We start from the raw sequence: 22,115 nt of genomic DNA, 5'->3' as shown, positions 1-22,115 counted from the left end.
CCGGCGCGGCCCACGCTTGGATTGCGTCCTACCTGACAGGTCGCTCCTACCAGGTGGCGTGGCGAGAATCTGTCTCCGCACCACGTGCTCTCACCACTGGTGTCCCCCAGGGCTCTGTTCTAGGCCCTCTCCTATTCTCGCTATACACTAAGTCACTTGGCTCTGTCATATCCTCACATGGTCTCTCCTATCATTGCTATGCAGACGACACACAATTAATCTTCTCCTTTCCCCCTTCTGATAACCAGGTGGCGAATCGCATCTCTGCATGTCTGGCAGACATATCAGTGTGGATGACGGATCACCACCTCAAGCTGAACCTCGGCAAGACGGAGCTGCTCTTCCTCCCGGGGAAGGACTGCCCGTTCCATGATCTTGCCATCACGGTTGACAACTCCATTGTGTCCTCCTCCCAGAGCGCTAAGAACCTTGGCGTGATCCTGGACAACACCCTGTCGTTCTCAACCAACATCAAGGCGGTGACCCGTTCCTGTAGGTTCATGCTCTACAACATTCGCAGAGTACGACCCTGCCTCACACAGGAAGCGGCGCAGGTCCTAATCCAGGCACTTGTCATCTCCCGTCTGGATTACTGCAACTCGCTGTTGGCTGGGCTCCCTGCCTGTGCGATTAAACCCCTACAACTCATCCAGAACGCCGCAGCCCGTCTGGTGTTCAACCTTCCCAAGTTCTCTCACGTCACCCCGCTCCTCCGCTCTCTCCACTGGCTTCCAGTTGAAGCTCGCATCCGCTACAAGACCATGGTGCTTGCCTACGGAGCTGTGAGGGGAACGGCACCTCCGTACCTTCAGGCTCTGATCAGGCCCTACACCCAAACAAGGGCACTGCGTTCATCCACCTCTGGCCTGCTCGCCTCCCTACCTCTGAGGAAGTACAGCTCCCGCTCAGCCCAGTCAAAACTGTTCGCTGCTCTGGCACCCCAATGGTGGAACAAACTCCCCCACGACGCCAGGTCAGCGGAATCAATCACCACCTTCCGGAGACACCTGAAACCCCACCTCTTTAAGGAATACCTAGGATAGGATAAAGTAATCCTTCTAAAACCCCCCCCCCCCCCCTTAGAGTTAGATGCACTATTGTAAAGTGGTTGTTCCACTGGACATCATAAGGTGAATGCACCAACTTGTAAGTCGCTCTGGATAAGAGCGTCTGCTAAATGACTTAAATGTAAATGTAAATGTAATCAAGTAACACAATAGAATAACAATAATGAGGCTATATACAGGGGGTACCAGTACCGAATCAATGTGCGGGGGTACAGGTTAGTTGAGGTAATTTTACATGTACAGTAGGTAGGGGTAAAGTGACTATGCTTAGATAATAAACAGTGAGTAGCGGCACTGTAAAAACGAATGGGAGGGGTGTCAATGCAAATAGTCCGGGTGGCCATTTGATTAATTGTTCAACAGTCTACGAATTGGGTGACTGGAGTCTTTGACAATTATTTGGGCCTCCCTCTGACACCACCTAGAATGTAGGACTGGATGGCAGGAAGCTTGGCCCCATTGATTTACTGGGCCGTACGCATTACCTTCTGTAGTGCCTTACGGTCTGATGCTGAGCAGTTGCCATACCAGGCAGTGATGTTACTCATATTAATGTTACACAGGGAACTGCAACAATTGTTACTTAGGATCTTGTACTTGAGGTGCTGGTTAACAACATGCATAGAAAAGTTTACTTAACTATACTGTACCAGTAAAACATTTAAACACACCTACTCATTCAAGGGTTTTTCTTTATTTTTTCTAAATTGTAGAATAATAGTGAAAACATCACAATTATGAAATAACACATATGGAATCATGTAGCAACCAAAAAAGTGCCAAATAAATCCAAATATATTTTTGATTTTATATTCTTCAAAGTAGCCACCCTTTGCCTTGATGACAGCTTTGCACACTCTTGGCATTCTCTCAACCAGCTTCACCTGGAATGCTTTTCCAACAGTTTGAAGGAGTTCCCACATATGCTGAACACTTGTTGGCTGCTTTTCCTTCACTCTGTGGTCCAACTCATCCCAAACTATCTCAATTGGGTTGAGGTTTGGTGATTGTGGAGGCTAGGTCATCTGATGCAGCACTCCATCACTCCATTCTTGGTCGAATAGCCCTTGCACAGCCTGGAGGTGTGTTGGGTCATTGTCCTGTTGAAAAACAAATGATAGTCCCACTAAGCACAAACCAGATGGGATGGTGTATCGCTGCAGAATGCTGTGGTAGCCATGCTGGTTAAATTGAATTCTAAATAAATCAGTGTCACCAGCAAAGCACCCCCACACTATCACACCTCCTCCTCCATGCTTCACGGTGTGAACCACAAATGCAGAGAGCATGCGTTTACCTACTCTGCGTCTCACAAAGACACGGCGCTTGGAACCAAAAATCTCACATTTGGACTCATCAGACAAAAGACAGATTTCCACCGGTCTAATGTCCATTGCTCATGTTTCTTGACCCAAGCAAGTCTCTTCTTCTTATTGGTGTCCTTTAGTAGTGGTTTCTTTGCAGTAATTTGACCATGAAGGCCTGATTCACGCAGTCTCCTCTGAACAGTTGATGTTGAGATGTGTCTGTTACTTGAACTCTGTGAAGCATTTATTTGGGCTGCAATTTTTGAGGCTGGTAACTCAAATGAACTTATCTTCTGCAGCAGAGGTAACTCTTCCTTTCATGTGGCGGTCCTGATGAGAGCCAGGTTCATCATAGCGCTTGACGGTTTTTGCGACTGTTTTTGGAATCATCCGGATTGAGTGACCTTCATGTCTTAAAGTAATGATGGACTGTTGTTTTTCTTTGCTTATTTGAGCTGTTCTTGCCATAATATGGACTCGGTCTTTTACCAAATAGGGCTACCTTCTGGATACCAACCCTACCTTGTCACAACACAACTGATTGGCTCAAATGAACTAAGAAGGAAAGAAATTCCACAGATTAACTTTTAACAAGGCACACTTGTTAATTGAAATGCATTCCATGTGACTACCTCAAGAAGCTGGTTGAGAGAATTCCAGGAGTGTGCAAATACTGTATGTCATGGTGGCTACTTTGAAGACTCACAGATTTAAAATATATTTTGATTTGTTTAACACTTTTATGGTTACTATATGATTCCATATGTGCTATTTCATCGTTTTGATTTCTTCACTATTATTTTACAATGTAGAAAATAGTAAAAATAAAGAAAAACCTTGGAATGAGTAGGTGTGTCCAAACGTTTGATTAGTACTGTATACATTTGTCTGTTGTGATTACAACACAAAGCATATTGAAACGGGTTCAAACTGCACACTACTTGCATAGCCCCGATTCATGTGGACAAGATTGGGTTGAAACTAAAGCCTGCACATTGCACACCCTGTGTAAAGGGAATTGTTAAGCCTGTGAGCTAAGGCCTGTCACACACATACTAAACTATCATGTCAATCATGTTGTAAACTACTGTCCAAATCATATAATTATATACTGTAGAATAATTCATGGTTCACTCTAATTATTTTGTCCCAACTCTACTACTGAGCATGCACACACACACAAACACACCATCTCGAGAGGTGGTCTGAGTTCGGTTCGCTTGAATTCCGCGGTCCGGTTCCCTTTTTTAGGGCAATGTGAACACAAAGCTCCCCAGTTTATTCCCTCACCACACACTAGACTACTGCAACACCATTTTCCCTGCCATAACCCCTCACATTGGTGCCACAAATGAGAGAAGAAGATCATGTGTAGGTTCGCAGAAAGAAACGTGTGCTGTTTTTGGATATTGATTAGCAATTGTCAAGGATGCACAGAAATTCCAAAATATGAGTGGAGTTTTCAGTTCAGATTATTTGTTTTCAATATGTGATCTATCGGCTAATAGAGCTTCATAAGCTGTTTATTGATGGTGGGGTTTGAATAGGCTGAGAGACAACATATTTGGTGAGAATCACAACATAGAATAGATTTTGTACACTAACTCAATTCTATTCTAGAGACAGTTGCCTAGATTGGGTGTACAATTTTCAATTACAGCATAATTTATCTGCAGTTATTCTTCTGCTATTTATTCTGTTACTGATAAAATAATTTTTATTTAGTTTATATATAGTTTAAAGAAAATTATTAAATAATTCCACTCTGAAACCATATAATTGTATGAAATGTATTAGAATCATAAAACTATAATCTGATGACGTGTGTAGTTTTAGTCAGAATTAGAACAAGGACCCTTTGTTCCTTTTTAGTATGTAAGCAGGGTGCAAGTGTGAAACAAATGATAAGAGGAGCTATCAACAGACAAGCTGGACTACTGTGTTCCTTGCAGGACATTCTGTCTCCACCCGTGGAGGGGAGAAACTGTTAGGCTTGCAGAAAATTATGAAACATGTTGCAGATTAAAGAATGTACAGTATCTGTATAGTGGAAAAACACAGACGGTCTGAGCAGGGCTTAGTTTAAGAATTGAACTTGTATGTATGTGCGTAGGATATCTACTGTTTGTGTGAAGGTATGTGCGTAAGGAGCCAGTATAAAATGGATGTTTTTGTATTCTGGACTTCAGAACGTTCTCGTGAATAAACATTTTGACTATTGTAAACTGAGACTCTTGTCTGCTTCATTCAACCAGAATCTTACAAACTCTGGGTTGCAGACTGAGTAGATTAATTGAAGTTTATGAACATTGATAACAAAATTCTCATAACAATTTAGTCCTTCGAGCTGGATTCCAATACCTGTCCCTGTCGTCCGAAGGTAACACGCCGAAAACCGTACACGGGCGGGTCGTTGACCCGTAAATTAAAGACCTGTCCCCTGACATTGGGGTTCCATAACAGGCCGGTATATATCTAAGGTCGACAGAGACAGTGACGGAATCCAACCAACATTGCTTTTCCCAGCCTGCAAGACGAACGTCACTAAATCTTTATTCACGAATTTGGGGGAATATTTTAAGACATCTTGGACTTGATATTCTAAACACCTAAACACCTAAACACCTAGAATTAATCAAGGATAGGAACATAGGTATTCTAAACAGATTCACCGTGACGGTTTATACTTTGTGTATAACGAAATCAATCAGGTCCGCGAAGACCTGAGGTACGAAGACCTGAGGTACATGTGCACTACCATAAATAAAACTAGCTTAATAATTGAGGTCTGTGAGAAAAGGCAGAGAGGTTATTAACAAGGGATATAAAATAGGTGCTGTGAGATAGGACGGTGATTTTGGGCAAATAGGATCATTTAAATGGTTAATTAACATGTGGTAAATTAACCATAGATCCGATTCAAAAGACATACCCAAATAAAGTCCTAAATTGAGGAGAGGCGAGGATATAAAATAGGTTTTGTGAGATAGGACGGTAATTCTATGCGAACAAAATAACTCAAATGGTCAATTAACAAGAGTGAATTGACCATAGATCCAATTCAAAAGACAATACTGAAATAAAGTCCAAAAAGGAGGAGAGGCGAGAGATTTGAATTAAACAAAACGAGGTAACCTAATCATAGATCCAAATTAATAGTCATAACACAACAAAACCAGGTTAAAATGGGAAGTAAAGGTTCTAAGGGATGTGGAAAACTTACGGGCGATGAACGATGTATGGGGTTAAAAGATAAACGAAATATCGATTATGGCCTAAAATGGAGAAAGAAATATGGGTTTGAAGGTCGCCTGGACGTGGGGAAATTGGAGTCTATGATTACACAAATGCATTAGGAATGTGGAAAGGATGAGAATAAGCAGAGAGAACAAGGTTTTTACTAATAATGGGAGGTAAATCCTCAAAGGAGGTCCCGGAATTAACCGGAGATGAGAGGTAAATCTAATGCCCAAAATGGAGAAAGAAGTACGAATTTGAGAGACGTCTAGATGTAGAAAAATTTGAATAAATGATAAAGTAGATACATAAGACATGTGTAGATAGTCAAGGGAAACAGCGGGTCGAGGGTTAGATACCTGGCTGTCTGAAGCCCGGAAAAGAAGGTAAGAAGGCAAGTGTAGAGAAAGGGTGAGAGAAAGTTATAAGAAGGATATCAAGTCAATCAATCAATCAAGTTTATTTTATATAGCCCTTCGTACATCAGCTAATATCTCGAAGTGCTGTACAGAAACCCAGCCTAAAACCCCAAACAGCAAGCAATGCAGGTGTAGAAGCACGAGGAAATGTGAGTGTGAGTGTGAGACCTAATAACTTATCAAATGTCACAATAGTAATTATTCCTAAATTCTGAGTAGGAGATAGAGAGAGTGAAAAAGTCAAGAGAGGAAAGGAAGAGAGAGATAGTAAGGAGAATCATTGCTGGAGAAATGCCTGGACCTTTAAATTATGGCTATTTTCTGGGAATTGTCTCGGTAGAACTCGGTAAGATTTTACGACTACAGACAATTATAAATAGGGTTATTTGCGAGGAGTCTTCTGTATTCCAATATCTTTGGTGGACCAGCAGTATAATTCTCACCTACCACAAGGGAGACCCAGGTTCGTATCCCAGCCTATGCACCAATAGACAAACATTTGGGATTCTGATTGTAATTCAACTATTGATATGTTTTGCCTGGAAAGAGGCGGTTGTTAGTGATTGTTTAATATATAAACTGAACGTTTTAATAGCTTGTTTAGGTTAAATTGAAAGACTAATTCATTCTAAATAATAGCGAGGGGATTTCAATGTAATACGTCTGGAATAACGTATTGAGAATGGAGTTGTATTTAAATTACTGAATCATAGAAGAGACAGTTACCTAAATCTAATGAATTCTAAATAATAGCAGAGAGATAATTGCGATAAAGTTGTGCCCACCGAAACTTGTTTTCATTCTTATGGATTGACTGATGTAGGTTATACATTTTGACGATTTACATGTTACTTTTAAGTCTTGGACATTTCAGAAGTGTGAAGCCGAAAGAGAAGAGAAAGTTGAAAAGTTTGGTTTTACTCTTACGATAGAGGTAAGGCAGAACGTTGTTTGAGTAGGGGTTATATTTTCGCCTACTGGAAAGAATAGGTGAGTTAGTTGTGCTCACTGGGCTATATTTGGCTGTAAGGGATTCAGGTCTGAATAGTTGAATCGTAAAAGTTTTGTGATAGTTTCTGGTTGTTGATTCTTGGTTTGATTGTTTAGGTAACACCAGTGAATTTGAACAGGAAGTTAATGTATTCTAACATTATAATCTGTTTCCATTACGTGGAACAATGCCAGGTCAGTAAAGTGGATTGCAGGTTGAGTTAAGTTTATTTTACAGGGACAGCGCACATTAATCACAGTTGTGTGTGTCTAATGGCAGGGTATTCCTATCAAGCACTTTGAGGGACTGTTTGCAGACAGAATGAATGGGTTTTAATGTTGCAAAGCAAGCTTGGGCCAAACTAGTCAAGTAGTATGTTAAGTAGGGGTATTTCATAGATTTGAAGTACAGTATTGTATCCAAGGGTAGCGCATGTTCAATCAAGTACATATAACCATTGAGGAAGTTTAAAACTAATGATTGGAGGGAGTACAATGGAATTATCATTATTATTAGGTTTTGTTTGTAGTCAACGGTTGGGTTTCTGAATCGGTGTACTATAATGAAATGCTGACCAAGTGGGTGTGGGTTTGTTTTTTTTCCTGGGAAAAGGAGTGTTTCATTGTCTCTCTTTGGAATGTTTTCTGGGGCTGTAATCTTGAAGGGAGCGAGTGAGATAGAGGCATATTTCTACCAAATTGAAAAGGCCTGGAAATGTTTTGTTTGTTTTTAACCTAGGGGTTTGAAGAGATTTCCATTTTTTCTAGAGCCACGATATCTTACACACACACACATGGAATTTTAGAAGTTTTATTTTCTGAGTTTTAACACATGAATTCTTTTGATAAGGGAATGTTCTGGGAACCTGGGATACAACATGTAGAAAATGTTTGACGGTTTCTTTAATATGTCTAATAATAGAAAGAAACACTTATTTGAAGGGGTGGTATTACTTTTTACCTCTATCATGGCTTTCCTTTGTGGTCTGATCAGCCTCATGGGAGGGCCATTTGAATAATGAATTTAAGGTAATTTGTAATACTGATTTAAGGTAATTTGTGTAATTGATAATTATGATGGAGTTTATAGTTCTTTGACATATTTGTAATTTGAACCAATGAGAAGAAAGAAGAGGGCATAACCTCTGACTAAGGGTAGACTTCCTTAAGTCTCTCTTCCTATGGCCATAAGGGTACAATAATCTTTGTGGAGAGTTTCAGAGTAGGGATTTTGATCTGATTATGTAATTTGAAACTTTGTTTTATCTTTTGACCAGTAGTAGTATTTTTTATGCAATACTCTCATGGAGAATTATGAGTTAAAAACGGGGCGAAGGTGGGTAAAAAACTGTCAAAAGGTTATTTTGAAACTCCCACTCTTTTGGCTTAACTAATGCTTAGTAATCTAGCAAAGTTTTATTTTCCCTTAGGTAATCAGCTGTTGTTGTTTGCAGTGTAAGAAATTTAACACAACAAGGCTGTGAAATTGATATAATAGTATTATTATATTTTGTTGTTGAACAAGGTTATAAAGTTAGCAAGAATAAGTTTAATAATGGTAGACTTATGTTAAGTATTTAGGACATATTCTAAGCCAACAGGACAGGGATATATGACATCTGTGGTGATTCAGGATCATTGAGAGTAATCCAGATAAACTTTAGCAACTAGGTAAAAATCTTAGAGATTACTACCATGGACATGTTGATTTTTCAAAAAATCCATGAGTGCAGACAGGGAGACAGTGAGACATTTAGTCAATATTTGGAAACAACCCATATTTGATACTGCCTGTTATAAGAAAGAGATAGAAGGAAGGGCAGACGGAGAAGCCCTCCCTCGCACTTCTGAGACCTTGATGGTTTGGGAGTAGCATGAGGAGAGAAGATAGAAGTGACACAGAATGGGTAGATAACAGTTACTGAGTGGAGACCAGCATAGTTAAAATATAAACAGGATTAGATAGCAGAGTGTAAAGCTCTACTGAGAAATAGGGGACAGAAATAGTAGCATTGACTAGAGCCTGCGAAATAAGAAAGGAGAGAAAGGTTACTATTTACACAGACAAGCACATAGGCATTTAAAACAATACAAAGCAGCACAGATAAATCTTAAAGAAGATAAGACACTTGACAGAGAATTGTTACAGGATAGCCAAGAACGAACGCCCCAGGGAGAATTGGACATGTGGAAAATTAAAGGGGCAATCCTACAAGATAAGGTCTGACATAAGGATAATTTACTAATCTTACCAAAGTCATTGTTTAGATATGCAGCAATATTGACACATGGGCAGAGCCAGGTGTCAACAGGGAGGAAGGATGGTAGAGCAGGTTAGGAAACACTGCAGGTTAGAGGAAGGATGGTAGAGCAGGTTAGAGGAAGGATGGTAGAGCAGGTTAGAGGAAGGATGGTAGAGCAGGTTAGAGGAAGGATGGTAGAGCAGGTTAGGAAACACTGCAGGTTAGAGGAAGGATGGTAGAGCAGGTTAGAGGAAGGATGGTAGAGCAGGTTAGAGGAAGGATGGTAGAGCAGGTTAGAGGAAGGATGGTAGAGCAGGTTAGGAAACACTGCAGGTTAGAGGAAGGATGGTAGAGCAGGTTAGAGGAAGGATGGTAGAGCAGGTTAGGAACCCCTGCAAGTTAGAGGAAGGATGGTAGAGCAGGTTAGAGGAAGGATGGTAGAGCAGGTTAGGAAACACTGCAAGTTAGAGGAAGGATGGTAGAGCAGGTTAGAGGAAGGATGGTAGAGCAGGTTAGAGGAAGGATGGTAGAGCAGGTTAGGAAACACTGCAAGTTAGAGGAAGGATGGTAGAGCAGGTTAGAGGAAGGATGGTAGAGCAGGTTAGAGGAAGGATGGTAGAGCAGGTTAGAGGAAGGATGGTAGAGCAGGTTAGAGGAAGGATGGTAGAGCAGGTTAGAGGAAGGATGGTAGAGCAGGTTAGAGGAAGGATGGTAGAGCAGGTTATGAAACACTGCAGGTTAGGAAAGACGTTGTGGCCTATGTGATAACGAACTAGTTAATTTAAAAAAAATTATAATAGATAAATATAGCAAATGAGTAGAAGCGTTCCCAACTTACTTGGCGGACACGATTATGGTAGCTAAAATATTAGGTCAAGATATTATCCCTAGAGTTGGTTTACTACGATCTATCTCTTTAAATGATGGATTACATTTTAGCTAAACAGGTAGACATAGAAGTTGAAGATATACTAGCAGAACACATGAGAAGACTGTTTGTTAACTTCTCTAGGGTAGGGGGCAGCATTCGGAATTTTGGATGAAAAGCATGCCTAAATTAAACTGCCACCTACTCATCCCCAGAAGATAAGGTATGCATATTATTAGTAGCTTTGGATAGAAAACACTCTGAAGTTTCTAAAACTGTTTGAAACATGTCTGTGAGTATAACGGAACTTATTTACCCCGAGGACAAACCATTCAGATTTTTTTTTTAGGTCACTCTCTTTTCAATGAGCTTTCATTGGGAAACTAGATTTCTAAGGGACCTGCTTGCAGTTCCTACCACTTCCACTGGATGTCAACAGTCTTGAGAAATTGGTTGAGGTTATTCCTTTGTGTAATGAAGAAGTTCGGCCATCTTGAACGCCATCTTGAACGAGAGTCACTTGAAGTGTCCTGCTAGATAGAAGCGCGTGACAAGAAAGCTAGCTATAGTTGGTTTTAATCCTGTATTGAACACAGATCATCCCGTCTTCAATTTTATGGATTATTAACGTTAAAAAATACCTAAAGTTGTATTACATAAGTAGTTTGACATTTTTTGGCAAAGTTTACAGGTAACCTTTGATATATTTTGTAGTCACGTTTGAGCAAGTTGGAACCGGTGTTTTTCTGGGTCAAACACGCCAAATAAATTGACATTTTGGACATATATCGACGGAATTATGTTTATGGGACATATTGGAGTGCCAACAACAGAAACTCGTCAAAGGTAAGGCATGAATTATATTTTTATTCTGCGTTTTGTCCCACATACCCTAGAGAGGTTAATAGTATCTTCTGATTACAATTACTGTCTTTTAACTAAATGCAATCTATTAACTTCCAAAATGTACAGTTGAAGTCGGAAGTTTACATACACCTTAGCCAAATACATTTAAACTCAGTTTTCACAATTCCTGACATTTAATCCAAGTAAAAATTCCCTTTCTTATGTCAGTTAGGATCACCACTTTATTTTAAGAATGTGAAATGTCAGAATAATAGTAGAGAGAATTATTTATTTCAGCTTTAATTTATTTCATCACATTCCCAGTGGGTCAGAAGTTTACATACACTCAATTAGTATTTGGTAGCATTGCCTTTAAACTGTTTAACTTAGGTCAAATGTTTCAGGTAGCCTTCCACAAGCTTCCCACAATAAGTTGGGTGGATTTTGGCCCATTCCTCCTGACAGAGCTGGTGTAACTGAATCAGGTTTGTAGGCCTCCTTGCTCGCACACACTTTTTCAGTTCTGCCCACAAATTTTCTATGGGATTGAGGTCAGGGCTTTGTGATGGCCACTCCAATACCTTGACTTTGTTGTCCTTAAGCCATTTTGCCACAACTTTGGAAGTATGCTTGGGGTCATTGTCCATTTGGAAAACCCATTTGCGACCAAGCTTTAACTTCCTGACTGATGTCTTGAGATGTTGCTTCAATATATCCACATAATTTTCCATCCTCATGATGCCATCTATTTTGTGAAGTGCACCAGTCCCTCCTGCAGCAAAGCACCCCCACAACATGATGCTGCCACCCCCGTGCTTCACGGTTGGGATGGTGTTCTTCGGCTTGCAAGCATCCCCCTTTTTCCTCCTAACATAACGATGGTCATTATGGCCAAACAGTTCTATTTTTGTTTCATCAGACCAGAGGACATTTCTCCAAAAAGTACAATCTTTGTCCTCATGTGCAGATGCAAACCATAGTCTGGCTTTTATATGGCGGTTTTGGAGCAGTGGCTTCTTTCTTGCTGACTGGCCTTCCAGGTTATGTCGATATAGGACTCGTTTTACTGTGGATATAGATACTTTTGTACCTGCTTCCTCCAGTATCTTCACAGGGTCCTTTGCTGTTGTTCTGGGATTGATTTGCACTTTTCGCACCAAAGTACGTTCATCTATATGAGACAGAACGCGTCTCCTTCCTGAGAGTTATGACGACTGCGTGGTTCCATGGTGTTTATAATTGCGTACTATTGTTTGTACAGATGAACATGGTACCTTCAGGCGTTTGGAAATTGCTCCCAAGGATGAACCAGACTTGTGGAGGTCTACAATTAATTTTCTGAGGTCTTGGCTGATTTCTTTTGATTTTCCCATGTTGTCAAGCAAAGAGGCACTGAGTTTGAAGGTAGGCCTTGAAATAAGAAATCCACAGTTACACCTCCAATTGACTCAAATTATGTCAATTAGCCTATCAGAAGCTTCTGAAGCCATGACATATTTTTCTGGAATTTTCCAAGCTGTTTAAAGGCACAGTCAACTTAGCGTATGTAAACTTCTGACCCACCGGAATTGTGATACAGTGAATTATAAGTGAAATAATCTGTCTGTAAACAATTGTTTCGATAAATGACTTGTGTCATGCACAAAGTAGATGTCCTAACCGACTTGCCAAAACTGTAGTTTGTTAACAAGAAATTTGTGGAGTGGTTGAAATAAGTTTTAATGACTACAACCTAAGTGTATGTAAACTTCCGACTGTGATTTTCTGGATTTTTGTTTTAGATTCCGTCTCTCACAGTTGAAGTGTACCTATGATAAAAATTACAGACCTCTACATGCTTTGTAAGTAAGAAAACCTGCAAAATCGGCAGTGTATCAAAAACTTGTTCTCCCCACTGTATATAAAAACACCCTAAGATTTGCACCATGTTTATTGCTCCATTCTATTTGCACTTTTATTTATTTCCTTTCTCCAGAGCTACCCAGACAACATGGCAGAGGTGGTATAGTGACGGGAGGCATCAGGGGAAACTGCTTTGAGACCGCAAGACACATGGCCAGACTGGGGGCACACATTATCATAGGTAGGTCTACAGTAACACACCATACTGTACTCTATAGGCCTACTTGTGTGAATGTATTATTCCTAACATAGTTCAGGTGCATGTTTGTGTGTGTGTGTCTCTCCCTCTCTCTCTGAGTGTTTACTGGGTGTGTTTAATTAGGAGTTTAAATACATCAGTATCCTCTCTTCCCTCTTCTCTCTCTCTAGCTGGACAGCATGAGCGGGAGGGTGTGTCTACTGTGAAGACGATTCGTGAGGAGAACAGAGAGGCCAAAGGTCACAGTCCACACAACCCTGTTTGGTTTTGTATCTCCTTGGCTCTGGATATTACTGATTGGCTGGAGAGTGAACACACCTTTTCAAAGGTAGAAATCATTCCCTAGTTATAAGACAGAATTACCCTCTGCTCTAGTGCGTCACGTCAGTTAAGGTAGAGAGGGCGTCATTGAAGTAGATTTCCAGGCTGGGACTGTTGCAGGATCGATTTCTCTTCGTTAAGACTAAGAGGATGGCGTTGAGGGGTGTTAGGGAATGGGAGGGCAGTGTGACAGTGCTCTGATTGATGGGGGTGAGTTGGTAGGGGGAGGGAGTGGGGGGAAGTGAGCAGCATCTAGCTCTGTCCTCTGAATGACAATGTGCCGATGGGGCGAAGAGGTGGGGGTAGGGAGGAGTGTATGCACTTGCATGCGCGTGCGTGTTTCTGAATGACAATCTGACAGAAGGTTTATTATTATGTGAGGCAAGAGCTTCTCACCAAACTTCCTCTAGCTCCTGGTGTGTGTGTGTGTGTGTGTGTGTGTGTGTGTGTGTGTGTGTGTGTGTGTGTGTGTGTGTGTGTGTGTGTGTGTGTGTGTGTGTGTGTGTGTGTGTGTGTGTGTGTGTGTGTGTGTGTGTGTGCGCGCATGCATGCATGCACCCTCCCTTACAAAAAAACATTAAAAAATCATGTCACTAGTGAAGTTTCACATGTACATTTTTCATGTGTTTTTCCCTCAAGACCTTGATGGAATTAATGTGGCAAAACTTGCAACTGGTAAAAAGGCAGTGACATTAAAGGCCAGGGTAACATAACCAAAGATGGGAGAAATTGCAGGAAAAAGAGAGGCGTTTTATATAATTGCATTATAAAAATATTTTACCATTACAGTGGCAAGAAAAAGTATGTGAACCCTTTGGAATTACCTGGATTTCTGCATAAATTGGTCATCAAATTTGATCTGATCTTTATCTAAGTCACAACAATAGACAAACATAGTGTGCTTAAACTAATAACACACAAAGGATTGTATTTTTATTGTCTATATTGAATACATCATTTAAACATTCACAGTGTAAGTTAGGAAAAGTATGTGAACCCTGGAGTCTGGAGTCCGAGATTGGAGATGTTGGTTAGAGCTGCCTTGCCCTATAAAAAACTCACAAAATTTGAGTTTGCTATTCACAAGAAGCATTGCCTGATGTGAACCATGCCTCGAACAAAAGAGATCTCAGAAGACCTAAGATTAAGAAGTGTTGACTTGCATAAAGCTGGAAAGGTTTACAAAAGTATCTCTAAAAGCCTTGATGTTCATCAGTCCACGGTAAGACAAATTGTCTGTAAATGGAGAAAGTTCAGCACTGTTGCTACTCTCCCTAGGAGTGGCCGTCCTGCAAAGATGACTGCAAGAGCACAGTGCAGAATGCTCAATGAGGTTAAGAAGAATCCTGGAGTGTCAGCTAAAGACTTACAGAAATCTCTGGAAGATGCTAACATCTCTTGTGATGAGTCTACGATACGTAAAACACTAAACAATAATGGTGTTCAAGGGATGACACCATGGAAGAAGCCACTGCTGTCCAAAAAAAACATTGCTGCACGTCTGAAGTTTGCAAAAGTGCACCTGGATGTTCCACAGCACTATTGGCAAAATATTCTGTGGACAGATGAAACTAAAGTTGAGTTGTTTGGAAGGAACACACAACACTATGTGGAGAAAAAAAGGCACAGCACAGCAACACCAAAACCTCATCCCAACTGTAAAGTATGGTGGAGGGAGCATCATGGTTGGGGGCTGCTTTGCTGCCTCAGGGCCTGGACAGCTTGCTATCATCGACGGAAAAATGAATTCCCAAGTTTATCAAGACATTTTGAAGGAGAATGTTAGGCTGAGAGACGTTATGACTAATCTATGCAGATATCCAGGTATTTCCTGGGTTTACATACTTTTTCTTGCCACTTGCCACTGCCATTGGCTCTCATATTTAATGATTTCCTTCTAATGTTTTCTTATCATTACTTTTGGGTTTATGTTTTGCTTTTAATATCATTATTTTTGTTTGCAATACTAAGAACGTTGTTCCGGACTTCAGTTGTTTTGCTTGATATTAATGGCACAAAAGTAACTCACGCTAGAGGATTGCACCATATAATAACACTATGACTCTATTAAAGGTGTTTAAAGCAGCAATCCTTTAACAAAGTGTTATCCCCGCCACAGTTCTGTAAACAGCTGAGGGATGAGGCTGTAGAAATGCAACCACTCTCAAATCCATAGACTATGCTATGAATGCAAGGACTGACAAGTCATGATATCAAAATTATAGTTTTAATCATGTTTTTAGGCTATAAAGTTTTTTGCTTTTTTACATTACTTTGTTTACAAACATTGGAGTAAATGTGGAGTTTTCTTACATATGACACTGCAAATGTGATTTTCATTTTCACATGTGGAATTGCAAGTTCACATGTGAAAATCAATCACGTGAAAGTTTTTCACATATGAATCTGAAAATTAGATTATATCACGTGATTGATTTTCAAATGGGAATTTGCAATTACATTTTCCCATGTGAAAGATTTTCACGTGAAACTGCATATCCGATTCTCACACGTGAAACGGCAATTTACATGTGAGGTTGAAAACATGTTATTCTCCTTACATGTGAAATGGTGGTGTTAATGTGTGAATTCAAAATGTAATACATGTGAAAATATGGTTTCACGTGAAATTTAAGCTCGACATGTGAAAACAGCTATTTGACATGTTTTTTTTTGTAAGGGTCTGTGTGCGTGAGTGTGCGTGAGTGTTTATGTGTGAGCTCAGATGATCTGCCCAAAGGACAATCTATTCGTGTGTACAGTATATGTATATACTGTTGAATATACTGTTGAAAATTAGATGGTGCATCTCAAGAGATTTCATCCTGCAACATTTCTAATAAATAAATAAATATGTGTATGTCCTGTGTAGTGTATTTAAGTGACTGCTGTGTGCGTGTTTTCTGTACTCAGTGGAGTTTGAGCAGTTGGATTTGGCGTCTTTGCTGTCAGTCAGGCAATTCATCCAGACCTTCAAGAGGTGGGGCCTACTGCTGCACATGACACTCATATGCACACGCGCACACACGCATGCGCACACACGCACGCGCACACACACATAAACACACTCCACCTCTCCTTATTTCTCCCCACTCCCACTTTTCTCAACATCTTTCTCTCTTTAGACATTATTATTTGTCCCAAGCTGGCGCAGGTCTTATTTTTGTCCCACCTGCAACAGAGGCTGAATAGAAGAGGGTTTCCAGTGAGCTCATGTGCAGTGGACCCTGGGATGGTCGACACGTGGCTCTACCGCCACCTCTTCCCCCCGGTCGTCTTGCACAGACAGCCATCACACGCCTGCTCTTTAGGGTACACACATTACTAATCCAGTATCTAAATAAAGAGAGGACTTAAGTGATAATTCCCCAAACTAACTTGAGCATCACTGACACTACTGTCACAGTTTTCAGAAGAAATCTGAATGATTTATTCAAGAAGCTAATTACAGAATAAGTATCTTAAAATGTGTCCTGTGGCATTTCACTAAGTCAGTATATAGGCAAAGTTAGACGGAGAGAGAGAAGTTGTCAAGATTAAGAGGGAAAATTCTGAATGCATAAATCATTATCCCATGACTCTCAAACACACACACACGTGTTTCATCTGAAAAACATTTGATGGTTTGCTTAATAAGCAGTGGTTGTTTATTTTAGTGGGGTTATTTTAGAATGTGTTGCATTTTTTACATTATTACTTGGCTTGGAGACACTGTTAATGTCTGGAGGATGGGATGGAAGGAGGCAGCTGTGTGTGTGTGTGTGTGTGTGTGTGTGTGTGTGTGTGTGTGTGTGTGTGTGTGTGTGTGTGTGTGTGTGTGTGTGTGTGTGTGTGTGTGTGTGTGTGTGTGTGTGTGTGTGTGTGTGTGTGTGTGTGTGTGTGTGTGTGTGTGTGTGTGTGTGTGTGTGAGAGAGAGAGAGAGGGAGAGTGTAATCACTATAGGCAGTTGCCTCAGTAAATTACCTTTGGGAAGCCTCTGCCCTGCAACTACAAATGTGACATTAATTACAGGCTTCTCAGCGCTATCAAATTAACACACACACACTGTAGAATTAGGTTAAAAAGTAATGTTTTTGTAGAAAAACTGTAGGCTTTTGGTGTGAGTCTGCATATCTAGCTGTATCTTTATGCCAGTGAAGCACTGCTGGTTGTGTGTTTGTTTGTATAACAGCCTCTTTGTGTGTGTGTGTGTAACATTCTGACAGTGTTTGTTGTGTCCCCAGAGCCCGTCCCAGGGAGCGTCTACGGTCCTCTACACTGCTCTGTCTCCGTCTCTGGAAGGGGAGAGAGGGGGCTACAGGAGCAACGGACACACAGAAATGTCATCACCAAACACCTACAAACCCAGGCTCTAGCTTGGCCTCTGGGACTCCAGCTGCAGACTAGTGAGCTTGCAGGAGCAGCACCAACCATGACCCCTGAGCTCTTACTCCATGACCCTGACCCCAACCCTGTATGGCTGAGACCCAACACTTCATCTGTCATCCTGCCATTATCTTTGTTTTCACAATCTCCTCACTGCCAGACTGTGATTGGATAAAGACTGATGACCAAGGCTGGACTGTGATTGGTTAGTGAAGCGATAAGACCTGTTGCATACTCTTCAGATGAATGGGCTGATGAAAATGAACGAACCTTCTCCCTTTGGCACTGTGAACCCACACACACTGTGTTATGAGTGTTTATAGTGCTGCTATGAGTGTCTGTAGCACCGCTATGAGTGTTCATAGTGACCTCTTGAAAATGTATAGCAACCTTATGCCGGTTGGTACACAGATCAGAACAGAAAGAACCTTCCCTCCATGGGAAAACTTTATTTAATCATAAACAAGTGTCATCAGTGTGTGTATGTGTCCGTATCAGTTATCAGTGTGTGTGAGTGATTTTGTCAGTAGCATCCAGTAGCATCCTGTGTCTGTGAAACATATCCTGATCCCTGCCTGACTGGATGGTCCAGGACCAAGGAAAAAGCCTGCATGGCAATAACATCAGTAAATCACAGCCTGAAACTGATATTTTCAGTTCTTGGGAAAGCAAGCAAAAGGTATTTTGTGGAATTCTCCCCAACGCTGTGGGTTACTTCCCCAGGGAGCAGACACCATCTGAGAGAATGAATGCTTTTAGATTGTGTCCCACCTGCTGGGCTGTGAGTCACACACTATTTCATGGTGTTTGTCCGCCTTTGTTACTGTTAGAGGTGAGTCATGTTTTATCAATACATACATATCACCTCTCTCAATACGTCATGTTGCTGTATGTGTTTCTGGGCACAGTATGTGTGTGTGTTTCTTACAGTCATTGGTTTGTATGCATCAGTGGCGGTTCTAGCTTGTATGGCTCCCTGGGCAAACCCCCCTTCAGCCCCCCTTGATTTTACTAATTGCATTAGTACTGTACAAAGTTAGAGGTGCGCTATTTGATAGATTCCCTGCTCCCCCTACCTCAGGATTCCAGTGGGGAGAGCTGAGGTCAACCTACCCCCACCCTCCTCCCCGTCTCGTACTTCTGAGTGGGAGACCTTCCCAGGCAGTAGCCTGCCTGGCTCACAAACTAGAATCAGGGCGGCCACTCCGACAAGGTTAATTGTCCCACACGGTGACATGATATCATTGACGTGACGTGCAAATGAGCGATAGAAAACCGATCGCACAAATGTCACCATTCCGTTTTTATTTTTTGTGCGGGCGCCCCATGCCGCCCTCGGCAAGATGCCAGCCTGGGCGGCTGCCCATGTCACTTATACCTAAATCCGCCACTGGTATGCATCAATAAAACGGCTGTACAACTGAAACCAATACTGATGAATGTGGCGGTGAGAGCGGGTAAGAGAGACAGAGAGTGAGAGAGATTCTTCCTCTGTGGTGTTTCATCTTCTCTCGCTGCTGCTACCTCGTTTTCCCTTGCTCCCAGTGCATGTGGGAGGTAGATTTCCCAGTGGAAATTATGCAAAGTGAAGACAAAGACAAACAGATGCACACACACAAACATGACCACCTGTGCAACCAAGCACAGACTTATCGAAACAATCAACACACACTCTCATGGCCAGGGGCGGACTGGGACCAGAAATCGGCCCTGGCACATCAAACACAATGACTCATTTTATTAATTGAGGCCCCCATTCTTAGCCAGATAATGATAATTTTGCCCCAAAAAACCAAGTTAGCCCAATGTGCTAAAAACAGACCAGCCAGTCTGCCCCTGCTCATGGCCAAACCATACCCACTGTGATGTATCTACCAACAGTGCTCTGATTTACTGGCTTATATCAAACTAGCTTCCTTTATATGACACACACATTCCCACAGAGACTAGTATATCAGGACAGGGGATAACTACAGACTCTGTGTGTAACCTTCCTTTAGTTTACCCTCCCAGTCTCCTAAGGACTCATTCCAACATAGGAAGTGTACGCCTTTCTTACGCACGCCTTTCAGACTTTTTTAAAACATTTTTTATTATTTTTTATTTTACCTTTATTTAACTAGGCAAGTCAGTTAAGAACAAATTACCGTATGAAGGTGTGTAACAGGCTTTGCAGGTGTGGTTCCCTTGCACCTGCTGAATAAATATAATTAAACTGCTGAAAAATCTCTCAATTGCTGGCCAACAGAATTTCTCGTGGTGTTTTCATAGGGTTTTCAGTACATTTATCTAAAGACATTCTTTTAAATGTGTTTTTTTTCTCAATATGCTCACTAGAATATATGGAGAGAATGGTTCAGTATATTAGGGATCAATAGAAGAAAGCTACGTAGGCCTAAATGCATTCGTCTCCTTTTCAGCACCAATTAGTAAATAAAAAAATACTCTTGTATATTATTTAGGGTTAGGAAAGTATTTATGAATAATAAAATAACATTTGGAGAGCTTTACACACTAAATATATTTGTTGATTCATCCTGAAAGTTGCCATATATTTAATTGTTCAATTCATGAAATATTGTTCAGGAACAACCGCACAAACGTGACAGAGTAAAGAAAAGTAAACTAACGATGTCATGGAATGATGCAAAATGTAAGGAAACGAACACAAGTGAAAGTTATACATGTATGTGGGTATAACTGACGGTGGCTACCGATAGTGGCTAATATTTAACATGAAACAAATCGGAAAAAAATACAGTAAAAAGTCTGACCATATAATTCAAACTCTAGACATCATAAATCAACTTTGTAGGTTTGGCGCTATACGTTCATTTGCACATGGCTACAGAAGCCTATAGTTTGGGTCTCCAAATGTCATCCCTGTAAAATATCATATAAGGCCAGCATTTCATAAACTGCACTGTGGAAGAGGTGACATGTTGATATGCTTCAGTTTGCTGCCACACTGTAGTACTGGTTTCACATTTGTTTTCAGCAATCATAAGGTAAAATAGATCTAAAACAATTGTCATTTATACACTGCTCAAAAAAATAAAGGGAACACTTAAACAACACAATGTAACTCCAAGTCAATCACACTTCTGTGAAATCAAACTGTCCACTTAGGAAGCAACACTGATTGACTATAAATTGCACATGCTGTTGTGCAAATGGAATAGACAAAAGATGGAAATTATAGGCAATTAGCAAGACACCCCCAATAAAGGAGTGATTCTGCAGGTGGTGACCACAGACCACTTCTCAGTTCCTATGCTTCCTGGCTGATGTTTTGGTCACTTTTGAATGCTGGCGGTGCTCTCACTCTAGTGGTAGCATGAGACGGAGTCTACAACCCACACAAGTGGCTCAGGTAGTGCAGCTCATCCAGGATGGCACATCAATGCGAGCTGTGGCAAGAAGGTTTGCTGTGTCTGTCAGCGTAGTGTCCAGAGCATGGAGGCGCTACCAGGAGACAGGCCAGTACATCAGGAGACGTGGAGGAGGCCGTAGGAGGGCAACAACCCAGCAGCAGGACCGCTACCTCCGCCTTTGAGCAGGAGGAGCACTGCCAAAGCCCTGCAAAATGATCTCCAGCAGGCCACAAATGTGCATGTGTCAGCATATGGTCTCACAAGGGCTCTGAGGATCTCATCTCGGTACCTAATGGCAGTCAGGCTACCTCTGGCGAGCACATGGAGGGCTGTGCGGCCCCACAAAGAAATGCCACCCCACACCATGACTGACACACCGCCAAACCGGTCATGCTGGAGGATGTTGCAGGCAGCAGAACGTTCTCCACGGCGTCTCCAGACTCTGTCACGTCTGTCACATGTGCTCATGTGCTCAGTGTGAACCTGCTTTCATCTGTGAAGAGCACAGGGCGCCAGTGGCGAATTTGCCAATCTTGGTGTTCTCTGGCAAATGCCAAACGTCCTGCACGGTGTTGGGCTGTAAGCACAACCCCCACCTGTGGACGTCGGGCCCTCATACCACCCTCATGGAGTCTGTTTCTGACCGTTTGAGCAGACACATGCACATTTGTGGCCTGCTGGAGGTCATTTTGCAGGGCTCTGGCAGTGCTCCTCCTGCTCAAAGGCGGAGGTAGCGGTCCTGCTGCTGGGTTGTTGCCCTCCTACGGCCTCCTCCACGTCTCCTGATGTACTGGCCTGTCTCCTGGTAGCGCCTCCATGCTCTGGACACTACGCTGACAGACACAGCAAACCTTCTTGCCACAGCTCGCATTGATGTGCCATCCTGGATGAGCTGCACTACCTGAGCCACTTGTGTGGGTTGTAGACTCCGTCTCATGCTACCACTAGAGTGAGAGCACCGCCAGCATTCAAAAGTG

At 41.7% G+C, this 22,115-nt stretch overlaps 1 long non-coding RNA gene across 2 annotated transcripts in view; it reads left to right on the top strand.

Annotated features, from left to right (window-relative positions):
* Positions 1 to 19,994, top strand: part of LOC139538830 (uncharacterized) — a 35,942-nt gene extending 15,948 nt beyond the window's left edge. Inside the window, exons 2-4 of one of the 2 annotated variants that reach the window (XR_011667817.1) lie at positions 12,953 to 13,060; positions 13,249 to 13,406; positions 17,623 to 19,994. This is a non-coding gene — a long non-coding RNA (uncharacterized lncRNA). Of the gene's footprint in view, positions 1 to 12,952; positions 13,061 to 13,248; positions 13,407 to 16,312; positions 16,380 to 17,622 lie in introns of those variants that run through there. The other variant, XR_011667816.1, reaches the window with a different exon arrangement.
* Positions 19,995 to 22,115: the final 2,121 nt, after the last annotated feature.

The sequence above is a fragment of the Salvelinus alpinus genome, chromosome 14 (genome assembly GCF_045679555.1).
Source record: "Salvelinus alpinus chromosome 14, SLU_Salpinus.1, whole genome shotgun sequence".
NCBI classification, from domain to species: domain Eukaryota; kingdom Metazoa; phylum Chordata; class Actinopteri; order Salmoniformes; family Salmonidae; genus Salvelinus; species Salvelinus alpinus.
The sequence above is the reverse complement of the archived record's forward strand: the minus strand, read 5'-3'. Positions and strand labels throughout refer to the sequence as shown.